The sequence below is a fragment of the Canis lupus genome, chromosome 1 (assembly GCF_011100685.1).
Source record: "Canis lupus familiaris isolate Mischka breed German Shepherd chromosome 1, alternate assembly UU_Cfam_GSD_1.0, whole genome shotgun sequence".
Taxonomy (NCBI): domain Eukaryota; kingdom Metazoa; phylum Chordata; class Mammalia; order Carnivora; family Canidae; genus Canis; species Canis lupus.
The window spans coordinates 121,012,506-121,034,743 of record NC_049222.1 but is presented as its reverse complement, the minus strand read 5'-3'; positions in this window follow the sequence as shown (position 1 = coordinate 121,034,743).

The window sequence follows — 22,238 nt, the reverse complement described above, 5'->3', positions numbered from 1 at the left end:
AATCTTTAATATTTCCTGTAGCTTTTGCATATGGTATTGTTTTTGCACAAAAATCCTCTTCTGCTAACACCCACCTGGCCATTTCCCCACTGCTTTGTCTTTTGCTCAGATGTCACAGTCTATCTCAGGTCCCTTTAGTCACTTAATATTGTAATATCCTGCTCCCCTGATATTCTATAACCCCTCATTGTTTTGTTTTTCTTACAACATTTAACACCATCTGACCTGTCTGGCAATTTGTTTTTTGTATGTCTCCCTGCAGGCGGAATGTAACTCCATGAGAACAGGGAATTTTAGATGTTTCTTCTCTGGAGCACCTATATACTAGTGCCTGCTCACATTAGTACTAGTGACAAACCTATCACTAGTGCCTATAACTGGGTCTTGCACAGGGTAAATGATCAAGTTGTTTATTCAATGAAATAACGAAGCTTCTTTTCTGATCCTGCAAGGAGCAGAGATGTCCTTCTCACCTCTTAGTCTGAATCTACTCCCAAATGCATATACAACTCTAAAGTTAGCCAACTTGTTCTACCCAGGCAGTTAACTTATTTAGTGCTCCATCCAATGTTGTGACTCGATCCAATAATTAGACCTGTATTGAATGTGCCCTTTCAACTTGGTCCAAGATTTACTGAAAACTGTCTCAGAGCCAGAGCTTTTCCATTTTCCTTCTGGAAATACAGAAGGAAGAGGGTATAGATACTGTCTCAGGCTGCCCGCGGACCTCTGTCAGGGAGTCTGGTAAACGGACCCGTGAGCACAAGGTCAGGTGATGACACACAGGTTTGAACAAAGAATGGGGCTAGTATTCATGGAGAGGTGACCAGTTGTCCTGGGAAGACTTTATGGAGGAGGTGAGAAGTAAACTGGGTTTTGACAAAAATAAAATAGTAAATTATCCGCATATGAGTACATATCTAAAGTGGAATAGTTTGACAGTTAAAACAAACAAATAAAAAAAAACCAACAAACCTGTGTGGTCCCAGGGTAGTGCTTGCTGGCCAGAATGTGGTTCAGAGCCTTCTAGGGGCTGCAAAATTTATCAAGCCATGATAGACACCATCTTATGCTCTGCTTAAAGGTGTTTGAACCAGATAAATTCCTGCATCTTCAGGACCTGTCCTGGCTCTGCAGGTGACAGGAAAAGTCGCCCTAGAGAAAAACTCTTCCCCTCTGGTGAAAGGAGCTCGCCTGGCTCCTGCAAGGGATGAGAAGTTCAGAGCAAGCATAATAAACTCTTTTAGACAACATCTGATTTCCAACAGCTGTCCAACTTCTGAGGCTCTGTGCTCTCAGCACGGCCACCACCAACATGACATGCTCAGGGTTTTAATGTTTGGTACCAGAGACGCTCTTGCCAAAAGCTCTTGATGTAATCAAGATGAGGCTGTCATGGACTTACATGACTTTAGGGTCTGGGAAAAGAAAGCTCATTTAGCTCCACTTTGGGGCTCTACCTGTTGCAGGAGAACAGCCCCACATTTGACTTTGAAACCAGTTTCTTATGTCAGTTCCCACCTTTGTGTGTACCCCAACTTTGCCCTCCTTCACCCATTTCTATAGACATGTACCATAATGCTCTTACCTTGCCCCTAATCTGGTAAACAAAGCCTCAATAACATACAAACATGATTTATGAAAACAAATATTTCCCCGAATCTGCTTAGAGAAGCAGCATCACTGAGCTGTAAGCAAAGATGAAAGGCCACGCTGAATGGGACCCACATCTGCACAAGGAAGGATGCAACTTGGGTCTCTGCCAGCCTCTACCTCAGAGTTTGTGCACCAGATTGATGATAAAACTAAATGCCAGTCTGTACCAAGTGCTTCCCTTGTGAAGTGCTTCCCATTGACTGGATCTCACTGGTGTTCACAACCATCCGAAGGCATGGGGAACGGAACTATTCCATCTGTATGTTATGGGTGAGGAGACTGAGATTTAGAAAGGTTAAGCAATGTATATAAGCTCACGGAGCTAGTGCCCAGAAGAGCTGGGACACAGGCAGCACCAATGGAGAGAAAAATGTTGACTTGGGTCCCTAAGATCCATATAGATGGACAAATATAGACAAAGATTTAGAAAGACAAAAACAAACCCAGGCCTGATTTGTTTACTTAGAGTGCCTCCATTGATCTAGTTGTTTGGATTATGGTTAGTTCTCTATTGTACTGTGTCCTGTGTAGGTACCACCTGTTCACCAGATGGTGACATGGAGCCTGGCGTGTGCTACGCAAGATTAATGAGATCAACTGGGAAACTTCTGAGGTGGGGAGAGGAGAGAAATGCAGAATCCCAGTAAACTCCAGTAAGAGAGATCATTCTGTGTGTAGGGCTGTAATGGCCCTGGACCCGGACATCATCCGCACCTAGGTCCCATACCACCCCGCGTAGAATACAGCTCCCTGCCTCTTGGCTCTGAGACTGGCTACATTTAGCCAATTGTATGTGGATAGAAATGACCAGGGACCAGTTCTGAGACTTGGCTTTAAGAGGCCCAAAGGCACCAAAGTTGATCCTTTGATGTCACCACGAGGAGAGCATTCCCCCTTAACCCTTTGGACCAACAGGATGAAAGGCAGATGAAAGAAGCCATGCCGGCCACCCCAGCAACCGCAACTCAGAGCAGAGCTGCCTGGTTAAGCCTATTCCAGATTAGCCAAACCCTGGGTATGCCTTCCACATGGCTGATGATACAGAACTGCTGTTCAAGTACAGCACTAGCTAACTGATATCTGCAGGCCTTGTTTATTCATTCTGAATCCCTGAAACAGTGTAGCTGCTCACTAATGGCCTATTGTTTGAATTGATGGATGCAGTCGCCTTTTTCTTTTAACCAACTCGTCATCGGGTCTCACTAATATTCAACCACGTGACTTTGGAGGACTAAAAATCAAACAAGGCAAGACAACATTTTTACATGATATGGGTCACTAAGCATCTGAGACCCTAGGAATCAGGGCCTGGGAGCAGCACACCCTTTGGCACTGCCAGGAGACGGTGGGTCCATCACACACTACAGTATGATGATAAAGCTACCTCCTTCATCTCCTACTGGACTCTAGTGGAATGAAATGAGCCAACCAACATGACAAGGCATTGACTTAGATTCCATGCTGATTCTGGAGGCATGGCCACCTCTACTCTGAGGCACGTGAGTCCAGCCAGAGGTTGCCGGTGTTAGGTCAGATCTACCTATCTTCCTAGTTTTTCAAAGGCAGTTTCCAGTACATCTGAGGGAACACATGCCTTCTCAGGCTGGCCTAACATTGTTTCCCAAGAGCAGCATTCTGGAAGGTGGACCATCAGGTGGAAGATGTACTCTTCAGAGAGTTGCAATCCCATGGGAATGGTGACAGCTTGAGCTTGACGGGGAGTCCTGTTGTATTCTGAGGTGTGAAGGGAAGGCATGAACCGTGCATATGCTGTACCATACAGTTTTGCCTACTGCTGTTTGTAGCTTCATTGTAGCTGTGAATGCTCCGTTCCTCTCCTTTTCACCCTTGAAGATTCGCGAACATACAGGATTGGGCTATGTGAGGCAGAGCATCCCCCGCGTGGTAGGCAGGGGAGAATGTGGGTCTGACGGCTCTCCCCACTGTGGCCGATGGGCATGTGTTAGGGAATCTCAGAGCTTGTGGCTAAACAGCCTGCCCTCCCACAGACAGTCTTCCCACCATTGCAGTGTTGAGGTTTTTGGTTTTGTTGAAGGTTTTTATGGGTAAAGACTCCACGAAGGCAAAATAGGAATGAAGAATATCCAATCGGAGGCTGCGTAAATTGAGACATAGAAGGAGCTAAAGGAAATGCTGATTGATGGTCCATGTGTACGCCAACAGTTTTAAGGCTGTGCCTAGGTCGATAGAAAAACGACAGCCTAAAAGCCACAGACGTGCTTCCATCTTTGTCAGATAGGACAAGGGAGCCTTAGCAACTCTCTTCTGCCTGTGAGGGAGAGAAGAGAAAGACAGGAGGGGAAAGAGAAAGAGGAGTAGAGAACTGAAGAGAAGGAGGAGGAGGGAGAGCAGGGGGAGAAAGAGAAACTCTTGTCAAAATCTTTTTAGTGCACAAAACTAATTCTGTTCATCTTGGATTTGGTGAGCTGGATAATATTCTGTGCACGGCTCCTAAATGAATTATTAAATGTCAACTCAAGATGGCTTAACTAAAATATCCAATTTAATAACCAAAAGTATCTAAGGTAACAATAACAATTTTACAGGTGAATGTAGAGTTGTCAAGTCAAACCATTATAGACAAGCTTTTGGGGTTTCCACATAATCTCCCTCTACATCTCATCTTCTGTCACTAAATACCCACTCCGGAGAGCATGTTCCATTTCAATAAAGATCATCCCTCCAGTGCAGGCTTCGCTATTCAGATTGAGCCAGCAAACCTTCTTTTTTTTTTTTTTTTTTCCTAAAATATAAAGCTAAACAAGATCTCAGTCACAACCACCAAATCTTTATTAATGCATTCCTTGTGCTACTTCTGAATATTAATAAAAATTAATAATTAATTTTGCCTTTGGCATTGCAAGATATACTAGTTTTAATTAGTGTACTGTACTCCTATACAATTAAAAAATAATTGATGTCCACGCTTGTTGGCGGTGTCTGTGATCTTCTTTTCTGTTGTTGTCAACAAATACCTTAAAAAACAAGTTCAAGAATGTTGTGCTGTCCTCTTGATTTACACACCCAAAGTAACAGGCAAATCTTTTATGATGAAACAGAACAGTTTTCTGTTTAAATTATACACAAGTATATTAACTAGAAAGAGAAAATTAAAAGCTGATGGCTACAAGGAATAATGGAAAGTCTATAAAAATGTTTTATCTATCAACAAATTTGCCTGGAAACTATCAATGGTTGGCGCCATCTCTCAGCTGAAACATGGAGAGGCCATCTTGGATTTGTTATGTCAATTCCATCAAGCATTTAATTCTGATGCCCTCCTTAATCAGCTTTAGTTATTTAAATTCAGCATATCATGTTACTGTTCTACTACATCATTTTAATTGTGCCATGAACTACTTTATTACAGAATGCTAAAGTATCTCCCTGTGTCTCCCGCTTCCTCTTTCTTTCTTAACAATGCAGACTGGAGAACTCAAGAGAGAATGCCTGTGGGTAAAGGGGGGAAGTAACTTCCTTCGAAAACATTCGGAGAAGGAATCTGGAACAGATACAAGATGGGTGTTGTTTTGGGAGGAAATCATGTAAATCCGTAGCACATGGGTTTCTTGGATTTATTTCTCGCGGCCGGGAGTCTTATTTTCAAGAGATCTCCATTGCACAACCATGAATGCATTTGTGATGCCAAGAGGTGAGAGATTCCCCTAAGAGGAGGCTGACTTAGTAAGGCGCGGGGAAAAGCAGAAAGAGGCTGTACGAGGCTAAATTTCCCATCTGCCCTCTGACTCCCTCACTAGTGAGTACATTTTAAGGCAGAAAATCACAAAACGATGCAAATGATTCCTTTATCAGGTTAATAATCTTAATAGCAATCTTAAGTCAAAAAATAGACTATACCAAAGTATCTGTCCTAAAAATGGAACTTTGGTTTATTTTCCAGAACAGCATCGCCTTCATGGAACTTACCACAATCTAAAATTATCTTGGTCATGCATCTGATTACTTGTTCATGATCTGTGTCTCTGAGCAGAATCTCAATGCCATGGAGGCAAGGCACTCTATCATTTTATCCACAGCTGCGTTCATGGTGCCTAGCACAATGCCCAACATTTAGCAAACATCTGCAGAATGCATTTATTAGTTCTGATTAAAAATACGTTTTTTTTTTCTTCTTTGAGTCTTTCGAATTTTCTCACTCCACGCCCAGCAAAAGCTGAATGGGTAACAAGGTGTGGTCTAACCGTATCACGGTCTTTTACTCAGCAATTAAAAAAAAAATTGAACTAATAACACACACAGTACCATGAATGAATCTCAAAACAATAGGCTGAGCAATAGAAGCCAGTTACCAAAGAATACACACTGCGTGATTTAAGGCATATGGAGTTCTGGAACAGGGAAAGCTAGTCTTCAGTGAGAGAAACCAGAACAGAACGTCAGCTACGTCTGGAGGGGATTCGCTGGAAAGGGGCATCAGGGAATGTTCTGGAATTCTGGAAATGTAGATCTTGATTGGGCTGGTAGCTGCAATAACGTGTACCTTTTGTCAAAACCCATCACTCCCTACATTTCAAATCTGTGCATTTGTGGTATGCGATTTTGCCTTAGTTTTTTTAAAAATCCCAAGAACACACATTTCCTTTTTTCTAGTCCACTGGCAAGTGAAGGAGGAAACTCAGAAAATGCACACAGTTGAGAGGCTCTGGAATTCTCCTCTGCATGTCATCACCTCCTTCCACGGGTTCCTGAAAGTGCTACCAGGCAGTGGACTTGACAGACATTACAGCCTCTCCCTCCTACTGGTGCATTTTCTTATCTGGTTTCACTCTGACCTGGGGTGGGGCGGTGGGGGGGGGGGGAGGTCACAACCTGCCTCTCTGGTCTGATGCCCAGGTAATGAAGGCAGGGGTTTCTCCGTCACAAGATTAGGTTTTGGATGCAGAAAAGTGCCTGGCTCCTCTGCCAGAAGCTGTGAATAACACTCTTAACAGTCCATGCAAATGCTGTGGTCTATGTCTGCATGCCCAGCTGGTCTGCTGATCAATTTTTACTTCTCAAATTGGGTCAGTGAAAAAGGATGGAGCTTTCCATTCCTGCGATCTAAATTCTCAATGTGATCTAAATTCTATTAACATTGGGAAACCTGGAAATTCCAAGGCCAAGCCTCCGGGCTCCCTGGGACCACCCTGCAGAAAGGCCCATTGACCTAGTTTCTTTTTTAGACTCTCTTTCTTTTAATTAAAACGCCCAAATTTCCTGGGTGTTAATTGAGGATTAGCTTGAGAATTAAGATGCTCTGTCTGCACCACACAGAGAACAAGCAAGCGAAATGATGAGCTGTACCCCCTCTGCCGATCGCAACGGAACCACTACTAAGGGTCTTCTTATCCAAGGAGTCACCATGCAACATCCTCACGTCTGTAAGAAGGATCAAGATTGGCCATGGATTTGGGACCTTTGAGAATTCTCTAGGACTTCCTCTAGGAACTGCGTCTTTCCCTCTTACTCCACCTGAGAGGTCCCGATGTCTTCATCTTGACGTTGTGTCCCTATTTTCATTGAGCTGTGGGTGACGAGTGCATTTCAGTGTTTGCTTTGCATCTCCTACTTCAGTATTGTGGGTTGACCTTTGGGGTGCCCAGAGACGAGTGAGTGTGTAAGCTGCACCCAGAGGCCTGGGCTCCCTGAAGGGAGTTCTTCACCTGACCTGAAGCTCTGGCTTGTCCAGAGCCATTTCTTGCACAAACGTCTTTTGATGTTCCTCATGCAAGAACACATTTTTGCTTGCTGTTCCCAATCTAGGCCATGTCCAAAGGATGTCAAGGGGCACATGACACAATCCCTCAGGCAGTGCTGATGCCCGAGTCTGCATATGGGGAGCCCTAACAGAGGAAGCAGGATGCCGTGTTGGGCCAGAGGAAGAAGATGGCTCGGAGAGCTGGGACCATTGGAGAGCATCTTGGAGGAATGAAATTCAGGCTTCATTTTCAAGCGGGGGACAGGTTCTGGTGAAGGAGAACATTCTGGGCTCAGCAAGCAAAGGAATGTTGTCTGGTGAGGGAACGAGCTTTTTTTGTTAGAAGCAGTATCTTTTCCTGACATTCAGGTATTCCCACCTCAGTTCCACCAGTTTTGCGATACCACGTACCTCCTGACCACGTACGGCCACCCAAGAGGGACAAAGAAACAAAGAGATCAAGAACTCTGGGTGGAAATAACCACCACACAGGTCCGGAAAGGCATCAGGATGCTGGTTGGAAGCCTGGGTCTGCCAAAAGCAACCCCTCTCTGAGCCCCGCCTGTAAAACAGGGACTGTGGCACGGGGGCGGATGAAAATGTTAACGAAGCCCTTGGCATCTAGCCCTTCAGAACAGGGGACCTATCATTAACATTTTTCTAGATTGGAATCAAAAGCATATTTACCCTAAATGATGGACCCCCAAAAAGTGGATTTTAAAGCGTAAAAACAACAGAAAAGCACAGAATGATGCAACCTGGCCACTTCGCTCCCTGTGCACCTATTCAGGGCCCGGCCTTGGCTCCAAGGAGCCTGGCTCCCAGGTGAGCCCTCCCCATGACCCTCGCCTTTACCTGCCATTCGTGTGCTGATTAAAAATACGGCTAGTCGCTGAGCCCATTTCAGCAGCACCTTCCCCTAAAGAAGCTCATGCTTCAAAACGGATACTGAGGCAAAGTCCTGGGTGCAATGGCCCTTCCACCCCAGAGCTGGACCCACAGGGCTTCGGGACCTATAGGGATCTACAGGGTATTTTCAGCTTTGTGTCCAGAGACATCTAGCCACCCTGAGGTCCCAGCCTTTCTCTGCTCTTCATGCTCTTCTATCTTCAACAGCGTGGTGGCCTGGCTGGTGTCTGCGGGGTCATCTGTGTGCCAACCAGGGGGTAGGGAGATGGGAGGGGGCTTCCCCTGTGATGGTAGCGGGGTCCTGAGGACTCAGGCAGCAGTGACCACACAGGGTGCTACAGGCTTTCACACGGAGCCCTCCTTACTACCGTCCGAGGCGGAGACTCTCCACAATTGTTTGTGTGACAGTTTGCTTAACCCCTCACCCCCCTTCTCCACATATTAAACTGTAAGCTCTGGGAGGTCAGGATCTGGGTGCGCCTCAGTCCTAACTGTGCCCTTGGCCCTGGCCCAGGGCCTGGCATCCAGCTAGTGCTCAATAACAGATTCTTAATTAGAAAAATAAAGTCTCATTCAGTAGGTATGAAGGAACGACAAGTCCTCTCTCGAGTCCAAAACGAAGCACAGCTGTCGGGCCTCAAGGCCTTGAAGCACTCTCAGATTCCTGCCCCCAACCCCCAGGCCCCCAGCAAAGCTACGATTCCTCCCTCCCTCTGGATCCTTACATCTTCCTGTGCATATCTAGGGCCACTCTTCCCATGGAACACGGGCCTCTGTTCCCTCCCCTGGATCGGGGGTGCTAGAGGACAGTGGGTGGCCTAGCAGCCATCAAGGGGTGCTTGTATACAGCCAGGTTGTCCTTTTCCAGCCCTGCCTCAAACGGAGCTGACCTATGAGAGGGATTTGCTCTCGTGATCATGAAGGACCTGAACTATGTTTGCCAAGCTGGTCCTTAACGGTGCCCTTTGAGAAAGCAGCCAGGCGTCCATCATTCTAAAGGACCGGCTCTGTCACCACCGCGGAGAAGGCCCCGAGGTGCGGGGGGCGGAGGTCTCTCGGGGCTGCTCTGCTCTCCCGTGGAGCTCGCGTTGCGTCTAGCACACGCCAGGCCTCCCAGTGGCAGTGGCCAGTACGGGGAGAGATGCCACCATGAGATGAGGCCTCGCGGGCTGGCCCGAATGGGGTCGGATGTCGCCTGCGCTTGACTTTTCCATGCAACTGGCCAATGCGACCTGTCTAACTACACAAATGGAAGTTTTACGATGCTAAGATCGGTTGTAACTGAGATATTTATGTGACAAGCTGACAGATCTAAAACTACAAAAAGTGCTTTTAGGCCTCTCATCCTTTCAAGGGGGAAGAAAAATAAATACTGAGATGATGGGTCACTTGGAAGAGAATGTACGATCTAAATTACCTAATACCTGGTGAGCTCCTAATATGCAAGATGAAGTCTTTCTATGCTATTAAGACGACAAACTTCATTCCCCCCAGGATTGCAGCGAATGGATTGTTCCTGAAAACGAATACAAGGATCACGCCCTCCCCAGGCCTCAGAGGCAGGTCCCGGCCCTGCTGGGAGGAAGGGGTATCCCGCTGGCTGTGTGGCACAAACGTCTGCCCAGCCTGTCACAAAACATCAATCCGTCCCATCGGGGGGAGCCCAAATCCTGGCCTGAGTGTGCGTGAAAGGTCTCAGCGGCAAAACACACGCAGCTGCAACCTCAGGGTGCAGAGCAGGACGTCAGACTGAAAAAGAGAGCAGAGGCTTCAAGACACATCGTGTGTGTCATGGGGCAGAGGCCACTACAGCAGAGGCCACTACAGCATCCTCCCACCCACGGTCCAGGTGACCCCGGAGAACGCAGCATCTCACCTGGGAGTCTGGGGTCAGCCTTCCTTTCCATGCCCGGCCGGGGCCACCTTGCCTGCCCCAGGGGATGTGAAAGGCAGTGCCAGGCCAGTGCTGGTGGCACCTGCTGTGACACATTAGGAGCTTGACAGCGTGACCTTTCTTGGTGGCTCAGGTGCCCCTCATTACCTACTTCCAGAGCACAGCTGAGCCCTGGGGCTGTGGGCCTGTCTCGTGGGCCAGGCCCTCTGCAGGTCTGGCCTTCGTTCACACTCACATCTGCTCTGCAAGTGGGTTCCTTGCTGTCCTCACCTGCGGAGGTTAAACCAGAGGCCCGGGGGAGAGGTAGTGAGCCCCCACCCGTGTCCACCAGCGGTTGGGAAGGCTCCGTGAGGCCCCATGCATGGCGTCTGTACCAGGGGTTCTGATAAAGGTCTCCCTCTCAGCTTCTTGCTCAAGGCTGTAGGGTCCTGGTGGGGCCAGTGTTTAAAGCCCAGCTTCCCTGTGTCCAAGGGTCCTGGGGAAGAGGAGAGAGGGATAGCATCTCTCCTGTGGCTCTTCCCTTATGATGATGTCCCTTGTGGGGAACCGTGGAGGGTCAGTGTTGGGTGGGCTCATCTCTAGATAGAGAGATGGGATTTTGGGGAGGAGAGAGGCTCCCGGGCCTCAGGGTGAGGCCGTCACGGAGGAGGACTACAAGCCAGGCTTCCTGGAACCCCGGGCCCTGCCTCCTCTCTGCTCCCCTAGCACCCAGCCCCTCCCTGCAGGCTCTGGCAGTCTGACCACTGTAGGGGGGTTTGCAGGGCACTGACCTTTCCTCTAAATGCGTTGTATCTCAGGGGAAAGCGTGGCAGGTGGGTGTGGATGCGTGTGCAAGTCTGCGTGCGTTGCGCCATCAAACCCAAATTAAACTCTTTTACTGTATTTTATCCGATCGATCTCCTGTGCACTCCTCGGCATCACCTCATTTAAATAAAACTTCTATTTGTCACAATCCTATAAATAGAAGTCCTTATCGATCAGGGCAGCATGGGCAAGCTGCACTTTGGTTATCAGTGAAGCCTGACTGGTTAACGGGAGGGCGACCATTCATTATGCGGCAGGACACGATGCAAGGCCCTGCCATTCAGGGCTCTAGCCACAGTGTGCTAAGCCCAGCAAGCTAGTCGAGTGGGGCTGCCCTCAGGATTACCATTTGCTCCCGATCTGCCATCGTGCAACCCCAAAACGCTCCCCGAGACGGATGGAGGCTCCCTGAGAAGTCAGACTTTCACCAGGGCAGGGAAGGTGCTGGTCCCAGAGCCCCACAGAGGCTGGATTGTTTTATCCTTGGAGGTCAAGCCAGGGAGACGGAGTGGGCTGATGGCTGTGCCTCGCCTGCTGGAGACGTTGGACGAAGCACACTGAGGCGCCAGCATCACCAGCGCCTCCCAAGTACCCACTGTGCCCACGGCCACCACTTTCAACCATCAACTGCTCCGTCCTCCCTCTGCCCCCCGACCTGTTACATCCTCCCCCTTCCTGAAGGATTTTCCTCTGCTTCACAGGCCCTTGGGAGGCAGCAGAGGAGGAGGCAGCTCTGTCTGCCATCCGGCCTGGGAAGCTCTAGGATACAACCGTGGAAGGGCTCAGGCCTCGTTGAGAGCTACGAGGAAATCAAAAGGCGATCACACCCAGGAGGAGCCACACCTATGCCACCCCTCAGGCCGCATTTGCACACTCAGAACACCCTGACTACATCCCCAGGGTCACTGGCTTCCAGGGCCCGATGTGCCTCACATCCAGGCAATGCCACAAAGTGGATCAGCTCACTTTGGAGTCCACATCCACATGGACATGAGCCCAAAAGAGATGAGAAAGGGCTCCCTTGACCCACTTGTCCATCCCCCATGCCCTGTCCTCAGGGGAATGGCCTTGGTCCTCAGACCAACACAAAACCCACCTCAGAATACAACCAGGTACTTCCACAAGCCAGGATTATCACATGATAAATCGCACAGCGAACAGGGCACCCGCTATATATATAAGTAGCTGAACTTCACCAAGCATCATCCGTCCCTCCTTTGGTGTAGTTCCTGCACCTGAGACGAAGTAGATGCTTCCATGCGTTTCTTACAGGCCTGGTCCTGACTGTCTGTGAGTTACACACACACACACACACACACACACAACCACACACACAGCCATAGCGGAAGCACCATTTTCTGTGCACCATGCCGTCGAATCCCAAATTAGAAAAAATAAGCATCGCCACTCTTCCCTCCAAGGCGTCAGTGAAGCCTGTAAAAAGTAATCTGTCTGAACACTCAGCCTGAAACGTAGGCATTGCCGCGTTTCTCCAGGAACGAAGGGTAAAACTTGGGTAGGTATTTGTTCTAGAGCCGAGTAAACAGGTTCATACAGGTGGGTGTTTGTTCCAGGAAAAAGAAAGCATGTACCAAAGGCAAAATCGCGTCTCCTTCAGAGCTATTTGCGGGCAGAAATGATGGTTTTCCAGTTTCCCACAGTTCCATGGAAGTTGCAAGTCTCCCTGGACACAAGTTGGGGTCTAGGGTCATGGGCCCTGAAGGCGCTGTGCCAACATGACCCCCAAGTTCTCCTCGTTAAGGCTGCTGCTGAACCTGCTTGGCTGTGAGGCTGTGATACAGGTCTTCATAAAGTCTTCTTTACGGTTAAATTTTAATAACTTGGGTAGGATAGAAACAATATCTAAGTGGCATTTAGGAGCAAATCTATTAAATTTTAGGGTACCTGTGTCGCATGGCTGGAGACATTACCATTTAGATCCCGTTGAGGGAAATGGCCACCATATGAGAGAAGGAAAATTGTGTACTTTGGAAAACACCATCCAAATCTAATATCATGTGTGAGAAGAAATTCTCTGCTCATTACCAGGAAGATTGTTTTTATCCTACCCATAACTAAAGTTATTAAAGTTTGAGAACTGTAAAGTGCCTGATGAGAAACCGCAGAACAGTTGATAACACCTAGGATCTGGACTGGGTTTTGCTGAGGATACACCGTATATCTCTATTGTGAGGTAGTGCTGAGGCCCACACGGCGCCCCCCCCCCCCGCCCCCTGGTGAGTGCGAAATCACTAAATGGTAGGATAGTGAGTGGGTAACCATGGTAACCATGATGCCATCCAACGGAGCAAAGCATTCCTGGTTGGATTCAAGGGAGGAGTTATTTCAGCCAAAGCCAGAGCAGTGTGACCCACCTTCCTACACGTGCCTGAGACCATCTTCCGCCCGTGTCCTCTGTGCAGTGAAGGCCAGGATGTTCGGGGAGGACCAAGCAGTGGCAGCTCTCCCATGTGAGGGAAGACAGGGGATGCACAAGTGGCTGACCGCAGGCACACGGCCAGCTGGGGAACAGCTATGGGCAGCCCCAGGCACACGGCTCACGAGGGGGCTGTAGGAGCTCTGGGCATCTGCAAACAGAGACCGGGATGCCAATATGAGTACATAAGGACAGGCTGGCTCTCCGCGTCTTTAGTGGTGGGATGTTGGAGTTCTTAATCGAGCCCTCTGTGCAAAGCCAGGCTGTGTTGCATCAGGTGCAACTTGGTGGGACTATCAGCTAAATGGTCTTCGCACCCCCACATGGGATGGGTCACTTTCCACTGAGTCATCCGTTGTCCTCAAAAAGCCCCACTTTAGAGAATCTCCCAGACATGACTGTAGACCAGTGGTTGGACTCACCCTGGGAGCTTCTTAAGAACATTGATGGTAAGAGCCATACTCGGAGATTCTCATTGACTCATTTGGAGCGCGACTTGGGAATTCGTGTGTTGTACAGGCTCCCAAGGCTATGCCAAGGAGCTTGGGCAGAGAACCATGCCCTCGGAGCAGTAGTTCTCAATCCTGCTGCACACTGGGCCCACCAGGGAGCTTTGGAACTCCCGATGCCCCACTCTACCCCCACGGATTCTGAGGTGATTGCTGCGGGGCTGTGGCCTGGCTGCTGGGATCTTGCAGGCTCCCAGGAAAGTCTAAGTTGCAGTCAGGACTGAGAACTACTCCTGCCTTGGAGGATGGGAGAGCCGGTCCCAGGCGATGGGAGAGAAAGCAAAGGGTGCTTCAGCTGTGTCTCTTGGTGAAGCCCAGAGAGGTGCTGCAGTTGCAGAGAGGGAACATCAGCTGGTTGAAAGTGACAGCGGCCCTAAGACCCTCTCAGAGTTCCTCCCACCCCAGCATGGTTCAGAGAGAGGGAGCATTGTCTCCCACTCATGCAGGAAGAGTCTAAAAGTGCCAAGTGGGTCTTATATTGTCCTGCTACATTTCCTGAAGTCCCAGAGTGAAGACATGGAGCACCCACAGTGGGCACAGGAGCTGAGAGAGGGCTGGCATCCTGGTGGAGAAAGGATGGTGTTAAGGTTGGAGAGGTATGTTGGGACCAGGTATGAAGCGTCCCGGATGCCGGGTGGATGGCTCTGGCTGTCTTGCTCTAGGCACCGGGCTTCTCTGAAGGATTGGGGTACAGGAGGAAAGCATTGACTTTAGAAGGTTTGGAGGGTGTGACTTAAGGAGACAGGATAATAACGAGGCTGACTAGCAGCAGGTGTAACACTTCGAGAAGGAGGTGAAGTTTGCCATCTTCTTCTTCTAATAAAAACCAAGAATATCCACTCAGAATTCTTTCAGGCTCTATGCTCTCTCACAGGTCTCTCTTGGTATGAATGATACAAATGTGCTGAGACAAAGGGGTCGCAAGCGAGGCTGTGGAGAAGGCATCGGTGAATGGTGTGTCCTTCGGCAGACCGCGCAGTCCCTGTGACGAGAGGTGTTGCAATTCAGAAACATGAAACACGGTGTCAGCCAGATGCTGTGTCTCTCTGGGTGTTGTGTGAGCTCTAACTTAGAAGGTGGGTGCTGGATTCTCTTGCAGTCCCTCCTTCTCCTTGATAGGAGGCACCACCCTCCCACTCTTTGGGTCTTTCCATCTTGTTCTGTCCACCTTTCACCATGGGAAGGGGCTGGGGGGGGAAGTGCATGAGGTGATGGTGCATGGATGGGGTGAGGTGCCAGGAGAGGCTCAGGATCTCATGCATGGCCAATGCCCTCCATGTGCTGATGGCCGCGGGTGGTCTGGTCAGCAGCCAGCTGAGGACCAGCCTGGTGAGACTGCTCCGTGTTCTACTCCCAGCAGAAAGTGTAGACACCCATCACTACCAACCCCTCCACTTCCCCTCTCTCCTCTGTTACAAGCATACAATTACCCACAGCTCCATGCCCGAGAGGGAGAGGGGAAAGGAAATGGCTCTATTAGCAAAGTATTGAAGATTGGCTTGCATCACTTTCCTTTAATTATGTAAGAATGTTGTACAAATCATTAGGTAAAAATTTGATGTAACTCTTCTTTCAATTAAACACAATGATGGAAGCAAAGTCTGTATTAGTGTGCAAATTCCCCCGGAGAGCATCCTCTCTGCGGAGTGGAATGTCTATTAGCTTTCTGCCAAAATAAAGGTCACCAGACAGGAGCCTCCCCCACCCAACTCTTACTTCCTCGAACATGCAGTGTAATCAGGCAAGATGTGTCACACTCAGGAAACCAATGGTGCAATTATATTGAATATGCCCAGAGCACTGCAACCTGGTCCCCTACTCTGCCAAGGTGCTCACTCAGAATGTCGTAGAGCCTGGAACTGGCTCAGGAGGCAGACGTCTGATTCAAAGGACTCTCATTCACAGAGTTCATCCTTCCTATTGTCCTGATTTGAGGAAAAGGCAAATAACCCCCGTGCCTCATCTGAAGCCCCATGAGTACCAGAAGTTTCCTGGGGCTGGTGTAATCAGTGAAGAATACACAGAGAGTATGAATCTTGATCCACTAACTCATGTGTGCAAGAAAGCAACCGCCTTCATTTGCCTACAACTGAATGTCTAAGTCGAGTTTTCATTCCGTTATATGGCAAATTAATCTCAGATCTCTCAAGGTTCTTGCTTGAGATTGGCCTAAAATCTGAAAAACTATATGGCGAGAAGTGCTTAGGGGAAGCAAAGATCTAGTCCTTGGTCTTCACACCATGTTGCCACCCACCAAACAGACATAGTCCTGGCTGATCCTTGGTTACCCATCCAGGCTGGCCACAGCTCACAGCGTCTAGCTCATGTGCACAGGAAATAGGATCCAGGACATGTTGAAAGGTGTCTTAACTCAGCCAGCCAGCATCCACTGCCCTTACTTCTGGAAACACCTCATCGATTTGCTTTTGGGGAAACCACCCTTTCTCACCTGTCAAGTCAGATGATTTGGATGGAACTGAATCTACCACATTCCAGCTCTAGGAGGGAAGACATGACTTCATTAACCAGCCCATTTCACTACCCTGGCCAAGCTGATCAGTTCAGGGAGGAACCCTTCAGAATTGTCCACTGAGGGGCTTCCTCTGGGAACTCGGTTGGAATTACTGGGAGTTGGGGTGGAGAAGCACTATGTTCTGGGAAGCTTGCAAAGCCAGAAGGCAAGACCTGGGAATTGTTGGGGGCAGCCTGGAACCATTCTTCAGGAGAGAAGTTGCCTGAGAAACCACACAAAATGGAATAACGAAGAGCTGAGGGATGGAAAGACATGAGGGTCTGGTGGCGTTGGTAAGCTCCTCGTTCAGCAACGCCTAAAGCCATCTGTACCCTGTACCTTCCAGTGAGATAAATTGGTAATTTCCTTTCCCCGTTCAGGCTAGTTTGAACTGGGCTTCTTTCATGAGCATCCAGAAAAATCTGAGTGGAACGCTGTGGATTTAAAAGTGCAAATGCTTCTAGCTCTAGAGAATGAAGGGCAGGGCAGGCCCAGGTGCAGTGGGATTTGAAGCTTGCACGATTTTTGCAACCCTCTTTAGGAAAAAGAATAATACATTACAAATACATAAATAGGCCCAGGGCGTTCTTATAATAGGAAAGGACTCATGCACAGAGGGGCCGTGATACTCATGCTTTCCTGATAAATGGGAGGTCCAGGGACTGGTCTCCGTTCCCCCTGTTGTGAAAGTACTTAAGGCTCTTTAGATCTGTTTCCTCATCCGAAGCGAAAGGGCCAATCTAAGTTAAATCTCATCCAGCTCAAAGACACCACATGTTCACAATCTTCACTGAAGGAATGACATCACTTGAAATTGGTTTCCTTATTATTTGCTTGGATGAAAATGAAAATCTCTCCATCTTTATAGGACCTGCCTGGGTATTCTGATGGGTCTGACCTGTGCGTCGCTCCTCCACACCCCTCTCTGCAGCCCGTTCCACTGCCCTGCCCAGGAGATGGGCCAGAGATTCAGAGAACCATCACTGCCGCCGTCTCGGTAGGCCTAGGGCTGACCGGGCGCAGGGAGGAGGCCCGTCTTGGGAGAATGACGCCAAGCTATTGTACTCTCTTAGGAAGTGTTTCTTCCTCAGCTGTCTGGGCAGAGAAGCTTTCTTAAAGAATGTTTTCATACAAAATTTCTAAAATGCTGAAAATACAATAAGATTAACGGCCCCTGGAGGCTATGGCTTAAATATTTTATCTTCTTAGATATCAGTTACAGTGCACTTTTCCTCCAAGGATCTAAAGTCTTTTAAATATAGCATCTAATTAATCCTCCTGTCATCTGTGGATGGAGCAGCATCATTACCCCGATTTCACAGGTGAGGACACAGAAGCTACGGGCGGGGTATTACCAGTCGAAACAGCCCGATTCCCACCAGTGGAAACCCCAGCCACACCAGTCATGGGCCGCCCAATGGGGGCACGCTCTGTAACACCCACTCAAAAGACGCTACTTCTGGCCCATACACCGCATGGCATTCAGACTACAGCAGTCGTCAAAAAGATATTGAGGAGGGTAGGGGACATCTGTGCCCCAGATGCACAGACAAGGTCTCAGAGGGCGAGTGACTCACCTTACCAAGAGGTGACAAATTCGGGATCCAGATGGCCACATCTCTAGCAGATGTCCCGATCTTTGTATCTTCGCAAAAGACAGGTTATTTTAAAAACAGCCCCTTTATTAATACATCCTTTGGACTAAAATGGTGTTTACCCCTGCCCCCCAAGTAACAAGAAAATAATGCAGATTGCCATTAGTTTCTGCTCACTGTGAGCCTCTCCCATACCAGACAACACACCGTTCAGTGAACACCCGTGATCTCTGACCCCCAGTCCTCAAATGTACACATCAGTTTCTCATTGTATCGGAGCAGAGACAGGGCCTCCGTGATCTTAACAAACTCGTTCCAACCAGACAGCCAGTGGACAGCAGGACTGGGATGCTCTCCATGACCATTGTCCTGCTGTTCCTCTGCTTCATTTTCTAATCATTTGGATGGCTTCGATCCAGCATTAAGCGATATGGCCCATCACTTCTGGTGACTCGTGCCAGAAACACGCAGAAGACAGAAGCTCAGGAAGGAGACACTTCCACTCATGACAAGGACTTCATTGTAGCCCCTCCACTGCCACTGCAGCTGGGAGGGCTGGGGCACAGGGTTGGAAGAGGCAGCAGTTTAATGTCGGACATGAGCCACGGAAATCCCTCAAAGAAAGGCGATGCTGTCATTGTCAACACTCACAACTGTTCAGCCTTAACACCTCTGGCCCTGCCTCCTTTCTGAATCCGGAGCACTAACCCCAGAGGGAAGGCCCAAAGGATGTCGCCAAGCATCAAATCCACAAGATTCTCACTTTTGGCTTATATGATAGTGCTTCTAGCTAGAGAACTATAATGGAGATGAAGGGAGGAGAGAGAGGTTAGGAGAGAAACAGAGCTAGCATGAGGGAGAAGGCCATCTAGACAGATCGACGTTGGATGGATGGATGGATGGATGGATGGATGGATGAAAAGATAGATAAGTAGATAATAGATCAATAAATAATAGAGGATAGATTAAAAAGAACGAACAAAAGAATGAGAGAGAGAGAAAAGGGAGGAAGGAAGCAAGCAAGCAAGCAAATGAACGTGGGTGAGCTTATGTCACAGAAAGAGCAGGAGCAACAAAGATGGAAATTAAAGCCACCGAGGAGCAGCGGGAGGAATAGAGAGAGAAGGAGAGAGGCAGAGATGGGTGCTGGGGACAAAGAACAGGAAAAGGGGACACTGGCAGAGACAACCCAGCCCGGAGACGGGAGCCTGTGACCCAAGTTGTAAAATGACAAGGATCGAGTGAGCAGTTTTTAATACAGATAATATTGTCCGTGTAGTCTATAAATATAAAATTAAATGCTGACCTCTCTGGTCCATGTCAAAAGTCCAAGCCAGTGTCAGCACATATTGTTTTTATTTGTTTCAAGAGAAAATAGATCAACAACATTAACCTCCCAATGAACAGAGAATTGAATGAATTAAAAAGCAGAGCCATAAATCGCGCTGGTTTTATTGGCACCGTGATAAACATGCCCCAGGCTTCTCGGGGAGTGGGGTCTGGGATCGTCTCAATACCCCGCAGCCTCTTTGCCACCAAGAAAGGAAAAGAGATATTAAGGCCGGGGCCCTGTTCTCCCACGCCCGCCGCCACTATCCATCACCATATGACAAAGGCTCCAGCACACGTTTCGAGAAATATTGGAAGGCGGGGAACCTGGGAACAGGGCAATTTGGAGAGGCCCTCGGGGATCGGGGGTGCCCAGCGGCCCACTGGCCGGCTGCATGGGACGCAGGAGCTGTCGGGGAGACGGGAGTCGTGCCTCGGACTCGCAGAGCGCGCCTGGAAGGTGGGCCCCCCACCCCGGGCACCCCGGCCGGCCCCAGCTCCCTGTGGGCCAGCTGCTCACTCACCGCAAGAGCTGCTTGCCAACCAGGGACATGCGTTTTTATTTCCAGCTCAGGAATTCACACCAGAACATGGGCAGTTGCTAAATAAAGCACCTTCCTCTTGGAGAGCCAGCTTCAGGAGGCTCCTCGGCCGCGCTGCACGACGGATCCCAAGGATTCCTGGCCGTGGAGCTGAGCTGAGCTGAGCTGAGCTGAGCTGAGCTGAGCTTAGGCGCTTGCAGCCGGGAGGCCTCGGGATGCTCACGGGAGCCAGGCTCTCGGCCTCGCCAGTCTGGGCCCAGGAAGCCAGGCAGGGAGTCCCCAGGGGCTGGGAGCTCCCCGCCGTCCCCGCCTCACTCGCTTTATGCACATCCCCTGGCGGGGCTCTAATCCTGGAGCTTGGGAGGCAGGCAGAGGGGGACGGAATATGGTCTCTAGAAGCCTCCGTTAGACTTTTTCCCACAATCCCTTGGCTGCCACCAGCTCGAAGAGCGGAGGACCCCTTGATTTGGGGAGAAGAAGCTTCTCTGAAGGGAGGACATAAAAGGCAACATAAATCAGGCCAAAAATAACTTCCACTTACGAGCAAAAGAAATGTAATATGTTTATAAACCGGTGGTACACGCATTGACTGGATCATTCAACTCAGAAATAATTAGCTTTTGGAGCAAATTTACCAAGCAATCAGGATTCATCGGCTCTTAAAATATTTTCAGATAAGTGATTATTTTACAAAAGCTATTATGTGCTGTTTGGCCTCTACCGATGTAGTCGCAGAGTCTTCAAGGCTCTCACCCGCTGTGACGAACAGCCGGGTCGACCTCGGGGTCCGCGGGGCTCACGGCGCGAGTTTTTGGAACCGGTCAGGATGACGTTAGGGTAACAAGACCAGAGAACGTCCTCTCCGACTGCGTGAGGGGACACGGCTGTGTGCTTTGGCACTTTGTCCTCAGCCTCTCAAGTCAGGATTGTGTCCTTTATGGTAAAAGCAGTAAGAATCCGGGCCAGCACACGCGGCGCTCACGGTGGGCTCCATGGGCCTAAATTCATCCCGTTTCCGCAACACCGCGGTCAGGGCAAAGTACCACCAGAGGCGTGTCCCGGAAACTGAGCCACACGGAGGCCAGACACCTGCCCAAGGTCACCCCATAGGTGGCAGAGATCGGGGCCCAGCCCAGGTAGTTGGTACAGAGTCTCTGTTCTTGGTCACTTTAGCACACTCTTGCTTCTCCCAAGGCCCTGCCTGCCAGCGAGCCCAGCCTCACCTTGTGTCAGCGCTTTTTTTTTTCTTTTTTTTTAAGGATTTTATTTATTTATTCATGAGAGATGCAGAGAGAGAGAGAGAGAGAGAGAGGCAGAGACACAGGCAGAGGGAGAAGCAGGCTCCATGCAGGGAGCCCGACGCGGGACTCGATCCCGGGACCCCAGGGCCATGCCCCGAGCCCAAGGCAGATGCTCAACCGCTGAGCCCCCCACATCGTGTCGTCTTAAAGGCCCATTTGATCTCGAAGAGATGTGTGCACCCCCCGTGTCCACCGCAGCCTTCTTCACAATATTCAAGCTATGGAAACAGCCCGAGCGTCTGTCTGTCCACAGATGAATGGGCTAAAAAATGTGAGGTGTACAGATGCGAAGCTGGAGGACGTTATGCTGAGTGAAATAAGCCAGAGAGAGACAGCGACATGTGGTGTCATGTCTAAGTCAAATCCCAAAAACACGGCAACAAAAACAGTGACAACAGAAAAGTCGAACTCGCAGCAACAGAGTGGACTGGTGGCCGCAGGGCCTGGGGGTGGGGGAAACGGGGCGACCCTGGCCACGGGCTGGAACGTTCGGCGATGAGGGGAGGAAGGCCCGGGATGTAGCCCACGGCGTGGGGTGGCGTGGCGACTGTAATTACCAGCCCTGCGCCACGGACCTGAAAGTCCCTGAGAGAGTGGGTCTTCGGTGCCCTGGCCCCACGCGCGCACATCCACGCGCACCGAGGTGACTTGGCGGGTACGTTAATACGTGCACCAAGTTGTCTCATTGTACAGTTTAAATATGCAAAATCTGACTTGCCGATTGTAGCACAATGAAGCTGGGAGGGAAAAGGCCACATTTGTCCTTCACAGGTCACACACAGCACGGATCTCTCAGGCCTGCCTGGACAAGACGAGGGTGGTTGTGTGAGCCACGGCTGACACTGGGCACCCGGGCCCCCATCCCCTGAGAGCCCCGCCCTCACCCCTCGCCAGTGAGTGTCTCCGGGTGTCCCCTGGCGAGGTCTCAGGGGAGCTCACCGACATGTCCTGGGGGGCCCGCATCCACACCTGCATCTGGCCCTCGGGGACTCGAGTATTCAGCAGGAGGCAGCTCCCTGCGCTTCTCCCTG